The sequence below is a fragment of the Nerophis lumbriciformis genome, linkage group LG07, assembly GCF_033978685.3.
Source record: "Nerophis lumbriciformis linkage group LG07, RoL_Nlum_v2.1, whole genome shotgun sequence".
NCBI lineage: Eukaryota > Metazoa > Chordata > Actinopteri > Syngnathiformes > Syngnathidae > Nerophis > Nerophis lumbriciformis.
Genome location: NC_084554.2, coordinates 31,517,056 through 31,533,218, shown reverse-complemented (window position 1 = coordinate 31,533,218; position 16,163 = coordinate 31,517,056). Strand labels below are relative to the sequence as shown.

General features: G+C 37.3%; 1 long non-coding RNA gene across 1 annotated transcript in view; it reads right to left on the bottom strand.

The window, feature by feature from the left end:
- The window catches only part of LOC133609237 (uncharacterized), a 43,203-nt gene extending 38,645 nt beyond the window's left edge, over positions 1-4,558 (bottom strand). The window contains exon 1 of the long non-coding RNA XR_009815683.1: positions 4,478-4,558. This is a non-coding gene — a long non-coding RNA (uncharacterized lncRNA). The remainder of the gene's footprint in view (positions 1-4,477) is intronic.
- Between the last annotated feature and the right edge of the window lie 11,605 nt (positions 4,559-16,163).

Sequence of the window (16,163 nt, the reverse complement as noted above, 5' to 3'; positions counted from 1 at the left end):
GAGGCGAAGTCTAGTGCTTGAGTCAGTAGGTCTTGCGTCAACTTCCTTGACGTCACTTTCAACCTGAGAAATAACAGCTACCAACCATTCACGAAACCCAACACAACACTCCAATACGTGCACCATGACAGCAACCACCCACCCACCACCACGAAAAGAATACCTACCGGAATTAATAAAAGGCTATCGATGCTGTCATCTAGCAAAGCTGAATTTGACCAAGCAACCCCCCCGTACCAAAAAGCCCTTGATGAAAGCGGATACAATTTCACCCTCACCTATGAACCCACGCCAGGAAACCAGCCAAAAAAGAACAGAAAACGAAACGACATCATCTGGTACAACCCCCCATACAGCAAAAACGTCTCAACTAACATTGGACACAAATTCCTCAATCTGATTGACAAACACTTTCCCAAAGACAACACCCTAAGGAAATGATTTAACAAGAACAACATTAAATTGAGCTACAGCTGTATGAACAATATACGACAAATCATCTCAAACCACAACAAAACAATTGCAAATGAGCCGTCGGCCCCCGGACAGAGCGACTCCAAAACCAACAAAGGCTGTAACTGTCGAAAGAAACCTGATTGCCCTCTCAACGGGGGCTGCTTACAAACATCAGTTGTCTACCAATCTAAGGTAATACGCAAGGACATTAACACATCCGACACATATGTAGGATTAACCGAGGGAGAATTCAAAACCAGATGGAACAATCACAAGGCTTCTTTCAGGAACCAAAACTTGCGGAATACCACAGAACTCAGCAAACACATTTGGGACCTCAAAGACAATAATGTTGAATATTCAATAACATGGCAAATTCTTGCATCCAGCACACCTTACAATAGTGGTAATAAAAGATGCAACCTATGCTTGAAAGAGAAACTGTTTATTATTTACCGTCCAGACCTGTCATCCCTCAACAAGCGCAGCGAAATTGTAACAGCATGCCGCCACAGACGGAAACACCTCCTAGGTAACACATGAGCCAATCACCATGCCCCTACGCCTGTACCCACCCACTCTGTGCCCTATATAAACCATGGTATGTGAATGCTCCCATTAAAATATCCTGATGATTGAGGGTACCCCCCCTCATGAAACAGGCCTGTAGAGATGAAATAGTCTTGTGATTTTTTCCCCACATATACATATATATATATATATATGTATATATATATATATATATATATATATATATATATATATATATATATATATATATATATATATATATACAGTTAGGTCCATAAATATTTGGACATTGACACAATTTTCAGTATTCCAGCTCTGTACAACACCACAATGGATTTGAAATGAAACAATCAAGATCTGCTTAAACTGCAGACTTTGAGCTTTAATTTGAGGGTATTTACATCCAAATCAGGTGAACGGTGTAGGAATTACAACACATTTTATATGTGCCTTCCACTTTTTAAGGGACCAAAAGTAATTGGACAATTGGCTACTCAGCTGTTCCATGGCCACGTTTGGGTTATTCCCTTGTTTTTTTTCCATTTATTTCATTTACAAAGAGCAGATAAAAGGCCTAGATGGCATTTCAAGTGTGGTATATTCATTTGGAATCTGGGGAGGTCATCTCTCAATATGAAGTCCAAAGAGCTGTCACTATCAGTGAAGCAAGCCATCATTAGGCTGAAAAATTAAAACAAAGCCATCAGATAGATAGCAAAAACATTAGGTGTGGCCAAATCAACTATTTGGTACATTCTTAAAAAGAGAGAACACACTGCTGAGCTCAGCAACACCAAAAGACCCGGAAGACCACGGAAAACAAGTGTGGTGGATGACAGACAAATCCTTTCCCTTGTCAAGAAAAAGCCCTTCACAACAGTTGGCTAGATGAAGAAAACTCCCCAGGAGGTAGATGTATCTGTGTCCAAGTCAACAATGAAGAGAAGACTTCACCAGAGGAAATACAGAGGTTTCTTCACAAGGTGTAAACCACTGGTGAGCCTCAAAAACAGGAAAGCCAGATTAGAGTTTGCCAAGAAACATGTAAAAGAGCCTGTGCAGTTCTGGAACAACATCTTATGGACAGATGAGACAAATATCAACTTGTACCAGAATGATGGAAAGAGAAGAGTATGGAGAAAGGAAGGAACTGCTCAAGATCCAAACCATACCACCTCATCAGTGAAGCATGGTGGTGGTAGTGGCATGCATGGCTGCCAGTGGAACTGGATCTCTTGTATTTATTGATGATTTGACAGCTGACAAAAGCAGCAGAATAAATTCTGAAGTGTTTGGGGCAATATTATCTGCTCATATTCAGCCAAATGCTACAAAACTCATTGGAAGGTGCTTCACAGTGCAGATGGACAACGACCCGAAGCATACTGCCAAAGCAACCAAATAGATTTTTAAGGCAAAGAAGTGGAATGTTCTGCAATGGCTAAGTCAATCACCTGACCTGAATCCCATTGAGCATGAATTTCACTTGCTGAAGTCAAAACTGAAGGGAGAATGCCCAAAGAACAAGCAGGAAGTGAAGACAGCTGCAGCGGAGGCCCGGCAAAGCATCACCAGGGACCAAACCCAGCGTCTGGTGATGTCTATGGGTTCCACACTTCAGGCTGTCATTGACTGCAAAGGATTTGCAACAAAGTATTAAAAAGTGACAATTTTATTTATGATTATATTAGTTTGTCCAATTACTTTTGGTCCCTTAAAAAGTGGAAGGCACGTATAACATGTGTTGTGATTCCTACACCGTTCACCTGATTTGGATGTAAATACCCTCAAATTAAAGCTCAAAGTCTGCACTTAAAGCAGATCTTGATTGTTTCATTTCAAATCCATTGTGGTGTTGTACAGAGCTGGAATACTGAAAATTGTGTCAATGTCCAAATATTTATGGACCTAACTGTATATATATATATATATATATATATATATATATATAAATAAAATAAATACTTGACTTTCAGTGAATTCTAGCTATGTATATATATATATATATATATATATATATATTATATATGTATTTTATTATATATATATATATATATATATATATATATATATATATATATATATATATATATATATATATATATATATATATATACATATAAGTAAAATAAATACTTGAATTTCAGTGTTCATTTATTTACACATATACACACATATCACTCCTTTCTACTCATTGTTGTATTTGAAAGTGCAAAGCTTTGCAGCCAGTAGCACAGCCTTTGAAGGAGCATAGGTATGGGCAGTGTAATATTCTGGGTTGGAGTCAATAACCAGGCGAGGTGACGAAGTTACGTCTCTTTACTTCATACTTCAGAACCGACTCCTACACTTGCCGTCAGGGTGCGCAATACAACGTAAACCGTTGGCCAACCAAAAAGTAACCACAGAACACTATACGGTATAGTGTTCTGTGGTTACTTTTTGGTTGCCCAAGCGGACGTGACGACAGGCTGTCCTCACTCAGGTCCGCACGGACTTGGAGGGAGCGTGCCTTAAGTCCGGCTGGAAATCGGGAGACATTTGGGAGAATGGTTGTCCCGGGAGATTTTCGGGAGAGGCACTGAAATTCGTGAGTCGAGAGGCACTGGAATCCGTGAGTCTCCCGGAAAATTCGGGAGGGTTGGCAAGTATGAACATAACCCGAGAAAAAACGATGCATATTTACCCGGGAGACTCTTAATACCAATTTCCCCGACCCAGTCAAGCACAAAGTTATAGACCTCCATGCTTTTTCAAGTTTTCATTTTTTTCGCCGTGGAGAATGACGTCCGGAGCAACAGATAGTTCAACTTGTCTGGGAACGTGACTGACAGATAATCCTTGATATCACTCAACAAATCTTTATTTTTTTGATAAATTATATGAACAGATTCCAGTGCATTGTTTGATTTTCAAAAGTCACATGACTGAATACAACCTACAGATGTGCTACAACTATTGCATCCAACAGCACTGCATCTCTGCAGCATAGCTAGCTAGACTCTTACATCACAATTTGAATGGCTTGCTGAAAGAACACGATGGTTCTCTGTAACACTTGACATTAAAAAGTCAGTTTTTCTTTAAATCCTATGTTATTTGAAACTAACGTTCAACAGTCTTCCTATGAACCATCCTCTCTGTCATCCTGTGGCTCAACCCAATCAAGACCTAAACCCTGAGTGACACTGCAAGATCTGTGTTTGCTCCACACAAGTTATGTAAAAAAAAAAATCCTAGATTGACATTCGTTTTTTCCCTTTCTGCGAACACGGATAAGGGGTGTAATTCAATAGTCACCAAGGGACAGGGCATGGAGCACCAAAGTATATTGCATTTGTTCTCAGTGTTTAAAAACAGACTCCCTCTAAACATACAGCTGAGAGAAAAGGGCAACTGAAGGGTGCACACTTCAACTTGAACTCTCTTTCTAGAACAACATTCAGCAACACATGTACTTATTTTGCCTAATTAACAGACATGATGTTACCTTTTTGTTGTCCTAATAGTCCGTGTTCATGGTCAGCTCCACGGTAGTAGTCATGGTGACGCCGTCAACATCTCATGTAACCCTCCTCGTGTTGTCTTTCACTTGCTGCAACAGGAAACACAAGTGAAAATATCGCATACATATTATCGTATTGAGTTTACAGGTACATTAAAGCAAGCATTGGTAAAAAAACTGCCAAGATGAAGTTTCATGTTGATGGCATCACTATGTGTTGTCTGTTTCTCTGAATTTCATTATAATGACAGTGGAAAATACCGCCCGATTGTTTTCACCAGAACACGCAGAGGGAGGCATTACCGGTAAAGACGACCACTTCATCACCTTTCAGCGGTGAGAATGAACTCATCCTAAGTGAAAGTACTCTCACCGCTTTGTAAACATGCATTATGTAAGAAAGGACCATTGCATGATACATTATTTAGAGCAAAACATGGGAAAAAAAGGGCAGAAAGGATTTGAAATCCAACAAAATACCATCAGGTACAGTCGTACCTAGATGTTTGTACGCCCCATGAATCAGTTGACTTGGTTTCAACATACAGTCTCAGTTATTTAAGTACCTAAACTAGTCTGTTGACTGTATCATTTGTTAGAATTTAGTGCCCCACCAAAGACAGGGACTGAGACTCTGTGCATTTTTTGATGCGTATGACTGCAAAATAAGTAATCAAAAGGATGGACTGGAAGGAAAATGTATTGGACCAAAGACAAAGCGAATGTTTTAAAGAAAAAAAAATTACGAAAAGAAAAATCACATTATATGACAAATGACGTGTCAGATCCAGGAAGTGTAAGAGTTCTGTCCGCATGAACAATATGATTATGACTGGCCATCAGATTGGCAGAACAGTCAATATTAGAGGAGGACAAGATGCTGCTGCTTCAACAATGCAACAGGAGGCCAACTTTCTGCATTCGAAGGTGGTTGGTATGGATGTCAACAATACTGACTCATGCTTTCTAATGTCCAGCAGGATTAAGAACATATCACCATAAAGTTCACCAACAAAAAAATTCAAGGTGGCTTTGCTGATGCAGAGAGTCAAACTGAAAGGAACGGACGTCTGACAGAAGGCAACGCAGACTTCGTCAAGAAGGCACATGGGTTGAGGAACCACTTGGAGCACCAACTGTAAAACCTACAACAATTTGAACAAGGACCGCACAAAGCTAAAGTCCTTGTTGTCAAAAACTACAAGGAAATTAAAAACATAACTCATAAAGACTTGATCCAGCTGGAGTCAACAATAAAAAACTTTACAATAGTTGCAAAACTTATGACAGATTCAACAATATTAAGTAATGCATAACATTGATTGACTATTGTACCCTGCCTGGTTCAGTCCGTGCTTTCGTTCCACCAGGGACGCAATTCTGGGTCGAGAGACGAGCGAGCTAAAAGCCTGAGTTATCAACCTGGTAACTAGCATTGCTCTTGAGGTTGTGAAGAAGTGAGTTTTACCAACGTAAACATAGCCCAGCTGCACTGGCTGCCCTCTGTTATACTCTCACCAGTAAGTTATTACAGTCGTCCTTCACCACATCTCTTTTCCAAGATTGTGGCTTCACTATATCGCAGATTTAAAATAATTTAAACCAATTATTTTTGGCCCTTAGTCTAACATTTCCGAGCATAAAAATGGCTAAATGAACTAAAAATAGTTCTGGCCACTAAATGAGACTAAACCAATGTCCGCTTTTCAGTATTGTTGCCCCACTGATTGGCTCAGCCTCGGACAGCATAATTACGGTATGTTGGATTAAAGGTGACTATGTCGGTGTTGTTTCAAGTTTGGAGGGCTCTTAAATTAATAAAATAAAAATAGGAGGTTCTAAACATCTTTTTTTTATGTTCAAGCTATAAAAATATTTGATTTGAAATGAATAATACCTATTTCGCGGAAATTAATTTACTACAGTCACCAATTAACAGCGATGAATGAGGGTTTTACTGTACTTTATGTATATCTAGGGATGATTAATGAAGTGCTCAGTTCAGTCAAAATGTTCAGACAAGTACATACAGTAAATTTAGTCTAAATGTTTGTTTTTTATTTACTTATAGAGAATATTGAGATTTGTATCTTTTTTTTTTCAAACTTAATTCAAACATGTAAAAAGTCATGGTGTGAATGAGTTGGACTTAGATTAAATATAAGCTATGCATCTTCCTGTTCCTTTTCGGATATGTTGAAAAATGCTAATGTCACTACGGTATGTTCCATGATTGTCAGGACGTGGTCTGTGGGTTGTTCGTTTTTCCGAGTTGCAAGGAAGGTTGGAGTGGACAAGACGTGCAGGTAAAGACATTTTTATTTTAACACTATAAACTACAAAAAAGGGTGCAAACAAAAGGCAGAGAACAAACTTGGCTATGAAGCAGAAGAACGTCAACACATGAACTGAACTATGGTCATAAACAAAAACTTACTTGGAAAGCATGGAGCATGAACTATGGTATCAACAGGAAGCAAAGGATAGCATGGGTGTCAGAAGTAATGTCGACAGACACACTGCCTGGCAACTGCAAGCCTAAATACTGGTGACATGATTAGTGAAAACAGATGCGTGACTCAAAATGTGAAACAAATGGTTGCTATGGTGACAAAAAAAGGGAGTGAAAAAGCAGGAACTAAGTGTCCAAAAACCAAACAGAACATAACTTAAACAAAACCTGATCACAGACATGACAGTGATGTACAATTAAACACAACTGTACATCAACATAAACATAAACAAATCATAACCATGGTACCAAAGAAAGATGTGAGTTCCAGCGCGTTGATAAAGAAGGTGAGAAACACAATTAAATTCAAGTAAGAGTCTAAAATGAAGTAAATGTGAGGTTAAATGTTCATTTATCCATCTTATTTGGCAAATTTATTTCACATCGTTTTACAGGTAAAACTATAATTTGACACTATGTTCTTATGAGCAGGTGTCTGGAACAGATGAATTGGAATTGCATTATTTCTTATGAGAAACAATATACAATTTGGTATTCAAGGGGGCCTTTTGGAACTAATTAAAAAAAACAAGATACTCCTGAATAACGTAACTTCCACACATTCAGTTCTCGTTAGATGTCAGTAATCACTCTCAACACAACATAATAGAATAACATAGAATATAATATATATTTATTGTCATTGTACATTGTACAACGAAATTGCAAGCAAACTAATTTAGTGCAAATTCATAATAACACATAAGAACATGGTACAACAGTGAGGGAAAGGTTGCTTTTCCTCCATGCAGTCAATGCATAATGCTTTTAAACATTGTTATGCATCCTCTGCAAAGCATTTTCTTCATTAAGCAGCATAAATACAATGTGCACCAATTTTGGCCCATCTAAGTCTTGGCTAAGCTGTCATTGATCGTTTATGCGATTAATATAGACCTAAATCGCCATCGTATCCAATTATTTCTCGGTGCAGGCATAAGAGTGGCTAATGATGTTATCTTACCTAATTAACCTGTATAGGAATCCAACTCCAGGACAAGGAATTGTTCATCCCTCATCCAAGTGTTCATTATTATCATTACAATCATTATCATAAAGTGGCTAACTTAGGATGTTGGCCATTCCAATGCCATTAATCTAGATTGAGTCCTTTTTTTCCCTCCATTTCTAGGGAGGGACAGGCTCCTTTGGGGTCATTTTTAATTATCACTGAAAGGATGGGAATTCTGGCAAACTCAAATAAGATCAGTTGTGGTCACAGTAATCACTGCATCCCACGGGAGCAAATTACATCAATGTACTTTGACTACATTTGTGATTTTTGGCAGTTTCGTGCATGAAGCCTCTTCACTTTCTGTCGGCTTTCAGTCCAAATGTCGGCTACAAGCTATTAACGCGACAGACTAGGAGCGGATCAATAGCCCTCATTGGGCCGTGTGTCATTAGTTAATCGGCTATTGATGGGCTATTGACACCCAGCTAATTAATCTCACACCCAGTCCCGGCTTTCATATGTTTCCTTAATTATGCTCTTTGTCTTAGTCTGTAGTGCACATCAGCAGGCTGCCACTTATTGCTTAACAACGCAATGGAAAAAAATCGCTGTCAAGAAGACGGACAAATATTATTGCGTCATATATATATATATATATATATATATATATATATATATATATATATATATATATATATATATATATATATGTGGCCTTTGTGTAAATGTACAGATGGCATATGCGGTGCTTGTATAATTATAGATAGAGCAAAAGTTTACCTAAAAGGACAAACAAGTCCAAAATACTTTGAGGGATAACTTGTAAAATATTAATGCTACATGATTTCTTAATATCTAATCATAAACATACTTAAATTGCATTTTTGTTGGTTGTGTCTTTTATGCACACACCCCCAATAGCCAAATCTAGTTCTGGCCGCCAAGAGTAATACTATTTGGTTTTGGGCCAGGCCGTGGAAAATAAATTTTCTTATGAAATTTCTTATTAATTATTATAAATGTAATATTTTCATAGCTGGAGCATAAAAAAACATTTTACGACTTTCTGAGTATGTTAATTTTTAACATTGAGAAACTCCTCTAGACTTGAAATAGTGCGTACATTGCCAAAACTGTCAAGACAGGTTTGGACTGTATTTATGTGTTCACTTCCTGTTTGTCTCCTTTTGCCACCTATTCTCTAGAGCAGTGGTTCTCAAATGGGGGTACGCGTACCCTTGGGGGTACTTGAAGGTATGCCAAGGGGTACTCAGATTTTTTTTAAATGTCTGTCAAAAAGAACTGAAAAGAAATGCAACAATGCAATATTCAGTGTTGACAGCTAGATTTTTTGTCGACATGTTCCATAAATATTGATGTTAAAGATTTATTTTTTTGTGAAGAAATGTTTAGAGTTAAGTTCATGAATCCAGATGGATCTCTATTATAATCCCCAAAGAGGGCACTTTAAGTTGATGATTACTTCTATGTGTAGAAATCTTTATTTATAAAATATAATGAATCACTTGTTTATTTTTCAACAAGTTTTTAGTTATTTTTATATCTTTTTTTCCAAATAGTTCAAGAAAGACCACAACAAATGAGCAATATTTTGCTCTGTTATACAATTAAATAAATCAGAAACTGATGAAACAGTGCTGTATTTTACTTCTTTATCTCTTTTTTTCAACCCAAAATGCTTTGCTCTGATTAGGGGGTACTTGAATTAAAAAAATGTTCACAGGGGGTACATCACTGAAAAAAGGTTGAGAACCACTGCTCTAGACCACAGGTGTCAAACTCAAGGCCCGGGGGCCAGTTCTGGCCCGCTACATAATTGTATGTTGTCAGGACGTGGACTATGGTGTGTTTGTTTTCCCGAGATGCAAGTAAAGCTGGACTGGACATGGCGTGAAGGTAAATACATATTTATTGTTAACACTCAAAAAAGGAATCAAACAAAAGGCGCGCAAAAGGGCGGGAGTACAAAACTTGGCTATAAAAACAAAAGACTAGCACAAAGACAATTAACTAAGAACACGGAACAAAAACACTTACTGTGGCATGGCATGAAGCATGAACTATAGTGGACATGAATATCATGGGTAGCAGTAGCATGGATGGATAGATAGGATATGTAGAGAGTGATGTCGCCAGGAAGACAGCCTGGCAACTGGGAGCTTAAATAATAGTGACATGATTAGTGACAGCAGGTGCGTGACGCAAAATGTGAAAACGTGAGACAAGTGCGTGACATGAGGATGTGAACCAGGTGAAACTAATGATTGCTCTGGTGACAAAACAAAGAAAAGTGCACAAAAAGTCCAAAAACAAAACCGAACATGACTAAAACAAAACATGATCACACAGACATGACATATGTGGCCCGCGAAAGTCTGGGAAAAATGGGTTTCAATAAAATACTTATTTTATTATTATTATTATTTTTACTAGATGCATTGGAGGAGCTATTTGCGCTCTCCTTGCCCCCAGCGCTATGGGGATCGCAGCCGGACATTCCAGTGGAACAACGGAAAAAGCGCCAGTGATGCCGTGCCGGCACAAAGATGAAGGAGCAGAGAAGAACAATTTCCCTTGTGGATCATTAAAGTCTGTCTAAGTCTAAGTCTACATCTAAAAACAAATAGTTAAATATCTGCTTGTCACCTTTATTTATGATTTTAAAGCAAGTTATACATACAAAAATCTAATAATCAATTGCATATGCATTTCGATTAATTATAATTAATCACAGGTTATTACCCGCATGCATATTGTCAATTATTTTTTAAAAAGCGGCCCTCTGAAAGCAGCCATTACTGCGATGTGGCCCTCAATAAAAAAGAGTTTGACACCCCTGCTATAGACTGAGTGCTGCATTCATCACTTGTCCTGATTGGCAATCAGGACACAAGTGTTTCTGGTTGCCAATTAGGATATTTTTTATGCCAGCCCTGTCCTCTGCATGTGGCTGAATCATTGTTTTGCTTTGTGCGCACACTTTTTACCGACACTTTGCCTGCCGTCTCCGTATTTTGGGGTCAAGGCCAACACAACCATGACACCTTTCAAGCTCTACGACACCAAAATGTAACACACATAATCCATACTTGCCAACCTTGAGATCTCCGATTTCGGGAGGTGGTGGGGGGCGTTGTCGGGGGTGGGGCGGGGCGTGGTTGGGGGCGTGGTTAAGAGGGGAGGAGTATATTGACAGCTAGAATTCACCAAGTCAAGTATTTCATATATATACTGTATATATATATCTACATCCTGAAAATATGCAAACAAAACTCTTTAGATAATTGATACTTCAAACTTGCATAAATATAACATGAATATAACATAACTTGGCTTCTGAGAGCTTCAAAATGTAATGAATAAAATGCTAAAGTTGTTGATAAACAAGCAATTATTTTAATAATTAAATATGGTCATTTTAAATGAATTATTATGATAATTTAAAATTAATTATTTCAAATATGTTTATTTTGATGTACCGGTATAATTCTATGGCTGGATGTAATAAGGAGTCAGAAAAAATACAAATAAAAATACAATTAATTTTGATGTTTTTAGCAAAATATAGTAAAAATGTATTTAGTTTTTTTTTTTTAATTAATAAATATATTTATTTTTAGGTAAGATAAACATAATAATACAATTTATCTCTAGTCTGGATGATTTAGTTCTTGTCACCCTGTTGTCCTCCCGTCTGAAAAAAGGCTGTCCTCACTCAAGTGGAGCTGGAGGGGGCGTGGCCTCCAGCTCCGGCTGAAAATCTGGAGATTTTCGGGAGAATATTTGTCCCGGGAGGTTTTCGTGTGAGGCGCTGTATTTCGGGAGTCTCCCGGAAAATTCAGGAGGGTTGGCAAGTATGACATAATCAGTTTACAAGTTGAAAACTTTTACGCCACCGATAATCAAGACCGAAATGGGGCCACAACAATATCTTATTTTGGGCCACGAAAAGGTTATTTACACATTGTGTAACGTCTTCCTCTGAGTGCCCTTGTTTGTCCATAAAATTGCATTATATGCTAATGAGAGCTACTTTTTTGGCTTTGGAATTCTATTGTTGTGTTCACAATGCAATTTTTTAAATATGCATGACCCACTTTGTTATTGACTTTTTATTTAGTACGAAATAATATTGTTGTATTGGAGTTCAACATGCACATCATCAAAGCATTCAGTGGAGCTCGATTCTATGTTTCCGCTCATTGCTGATCAATGGCTGAGTGTATGCTATATACACCTGACTAGCGGCATCACCGCAGGGCTCCAATAAGCTGCTCTTAAACCGCGACTCTGCGAGCGCAAATCTCCAACTTTTACCCTGCCGCTGTTGGTTTGATTATTGTTTATAGATACAGCCGAGAATTAAAGTATGGCCCGCAGGCAGCATAATTATTTACAGCTGAAAACTCATATCATTACCAGCATGCTCCTAATTGCCAGAAGTAATATCAATGTTGGTTGATTAAGTGTTTTTTTCCCCCATCTTCAGACTCCATAATGTGAAGAGATTGTTTTCCCTCAGCATATGGAGATGATGGTTTATTTCAATACAGCTGTTCCTTTGGCTGCAATTCTTTTTTCTTTTTTTTCCAGCTTTCATTTCAAAATACAATACTAGCAGGAGCTTCAGAAGCACTCTATCGATTGTGCTACTTTTTGTAGTTTGTTCACAAGGTTAAAGAAAACACAGGAGATTTGTGCTGCATGGCTAAAAACGGGGGGGGGGGGGGGGGACTACTTTTTTTTTAACGTTATAAAGATTTTCCCTAAATAGATGCAGATGTGACACTGCCGGATATTCTGACTCAAGGTGAGTCACAACTAAATAGAACAGTCAAGTCTGTGACAAACTCAACCTAATCAACGTTTTTCTCTCCTTACTTGTAGCTTAAAATACGAGTAGATATCAGATTATATATATATATATATATATATATATATATATATATATATATATATATATATATATATATATATATCAATCAATCAATCAATCAATGTTTATTTATATAGCCCTAAATCACAAGTGTCTCAAAGGGCTGCACAAGCCACAACGACATCCTCGGTATAGCCCACATAAGGGCAAGGAAAAACTCACCCCAGTGGGACGTCGATGTGAATGACTATGAGAAACCTTGGAGAGGACCGCATATGTGGGTAACCCCCCCCCCCTCTAGGGAGACCGAATGCAATGGATGTCGAGTGGGTCTAACATAATATTGTGAGAGTCCAGTCCATAGTGGATCCAGCATAACAGTAAGAGTCCAGTCCACATATACATATATATATATATATATATATATATATATATATATATATATATATATATATATATATATATATATATATATATATACATATATATATATATATATATATATATATATATATATATATATATATATATATATATATATATATACATATATATATATATATATATATATATATATATATATATATATATATTTTTTTTTTTTTTTTTTTAACCAGGCCCTTTGTTAGTGTACTAAAAGCTGACATTTTTTGAAATAAGAAAAATAATTGCCATTTCAGATCTTCTTGGAAAGTTATTGTATGTATGTAGGTAAGATAACTCCATCCATCCATCCATTTTCTACCGCTTATTCCCTTTGGGGTCGCGGGGGCGCTGGAGCCTATCTCAGCTACAATCGGGCGGAAGGCGGTGTACACCCTGGACAAGTCGCCACCTCATCGCAGGTAAAATAACTCATAATTACAATTATTAAATACCTACACATCTACTTTGTAAATCTGTTTAATTTAAACATATACATGTAATATAGTTAAGGTAAAAGCAATTATAATATTAAGATTTTTTTTTAACAGTTTACTTAATGTTGGACCAATTTCTTTAATTTAGGTAATAACTAGGGATGTCCGATAATATCGGACTGCCGATATTACCGGCTGATAAATGCTTTAAAATGTAATATCGGAAATTATCGGTATCGGTTTCAAAAAGTAAAATGTATGACTTTTTAAAACGCCGCAGTGTACACGGACGTAGGGAGAAGTACAGAGCGCCAATAAACCTTAAAGGCACTACCTTTGCGTGCCGGCCCAGTCACATAATATCTACGGCTTTTCACACACACAAGTGAATGCAATTCTTACTTGGTCAACAGCCATACAGGTCACACTGAGGGTGGCCGTATAAACAACTTTAACACTGCTACAAATATGCGCCACACTGTGAACCCACACCAAACAAGAATGACAAATACATTTCGGGAGAACATCCGCACCGTAACACAACATAAACACAACAGAACAAATACTCAGAACCCTTTGCAGCACTAACTCTTCCGGGACGCTACAATATACACCCCCGCTGCCCCTTAACCCCCCACCTCAACCCCGCCCACCTCAACCTCCTCATGCTCCAAATTCCAGGCTGCTGTTTTGAGGCATGTTAAAAAAAATAATGCACTTTCAATAATAAATATGGCAGTGCCATGTTGGCATTTTTTTCCATAACTTGAGTTCATTTATTTTGGAAAACCTTATTACATTGTTTAATGCATCCAGCGGGGCATCACAACAAAATTAGGCATAATAATGTGTTAATTCCACGACTGTATGTATTGGTATCGGTGGATATCGGAATCGGTAATTAAGAGTTGGACAATATCGGAATATCGGATATCGGCAAAAAAGTCATTATCGGAATTCTAGTAATAACCTCATGAGAACCATTGGTCCATGGATGCTTTTGCATTAATTTCAAGGACGCTGTGTTCGCATTGACAAAAAGTAAATGCACATTTCTCTATATTAATTCTTAAATCCAAACAATTACAAGTAATATTGAATATCTATTTCAGGGTTTTTTTAATTGAATAACAATATATATTTTTTAGTAGTCTTATATAATGCTAGTATAGCTCAGCTTAGGTCATACTTGCCAGCCCTCACGGATTTTCCGGGAGACTCCCGAAATTCAGCGCCTCTCCCGAAAACCTCCCGGGACAAATTTTCTCCCGAAAATCTCCCGAAATTCAGGCGGACTCAGGTCCTCCACAATATAAAAAAGCGTACCTGCCCAATCACGTTAGAACTATAAAATGATGGAGGGCGAGTTCTTGATTTCTTATGTGGGTTTATTGTTAGGCAGTTTCATTAACGTCCTCCCAGTGTGGCAACAACACACAACAACAGCAGTCACTTTTTTGTATACCGTAAAGCAGTTTGTCTGCCGTAAACAGCAATGTTGTGACGCTCTTAAACAGGACAATACTGCCATCTAGTGCATCTGATGAAAACACTTTTGTGCGTGCCACACATCAGAGAGGGCGTTCAGCATGGTTCGAAAAATAGTGACAGAGAATAGAACAAGGATGGACAATTCAACCCTTAAATCAACAATGAGTAGATGAGTGTTATGTGTGTGTATATGTGTAAATAAATGAACACTGAAATTCAAGTATTTATTTTATATATATATATATATATATATATATATATATATATATATATATATATATATATATATATATATATATATAATAAAAAAAAAAAAATTAAAAATAAATATATATATATATATATATATATATATATATATATATATATATATACATATATAGCTATAATTCACTGAACGTCAAGTATTATATATATATATATATATATATATATATATATATATATATATATATATATATATATATATATATATATATGAAATACTTGACTTGGTGAATTCTAGCTGTAAATATACTCCTCCCCTTTTAGCCACGCCCCCAACCACGCCCCCGTCCCACCCACTCCCCCCACCTCCCGAAATCGGAGGTCTCAAGGTTGGCAATTACGGCTTAGGTTCATGGTGTAAGTTACCATGGTAACCTAGTCAGACTTTCACTTACCTCTCTTTGTTGGTATGAAAACCACCGAATTCCCCTCATGTCAGGGTTTACATACTGTATAATTATTTACAAACGTTTAGAATTGTCAATTGTACTGCTTTCTAAAAAAAATACCCCCTTGGATATTTGGTGTGAATGGGGCTCATGTTTTTTTTTGTGTATTTTATTCTGATTATTAGTTTCACCTGGTCATGTTAGCCCCACCCTCTTCCTGCTGTGCCCAACCAATCAGCTTCCTCCTCACCCTGTCATCCTAACCAGCTGTGCATCATTAAGTAAAGGCTATTTCTTGAC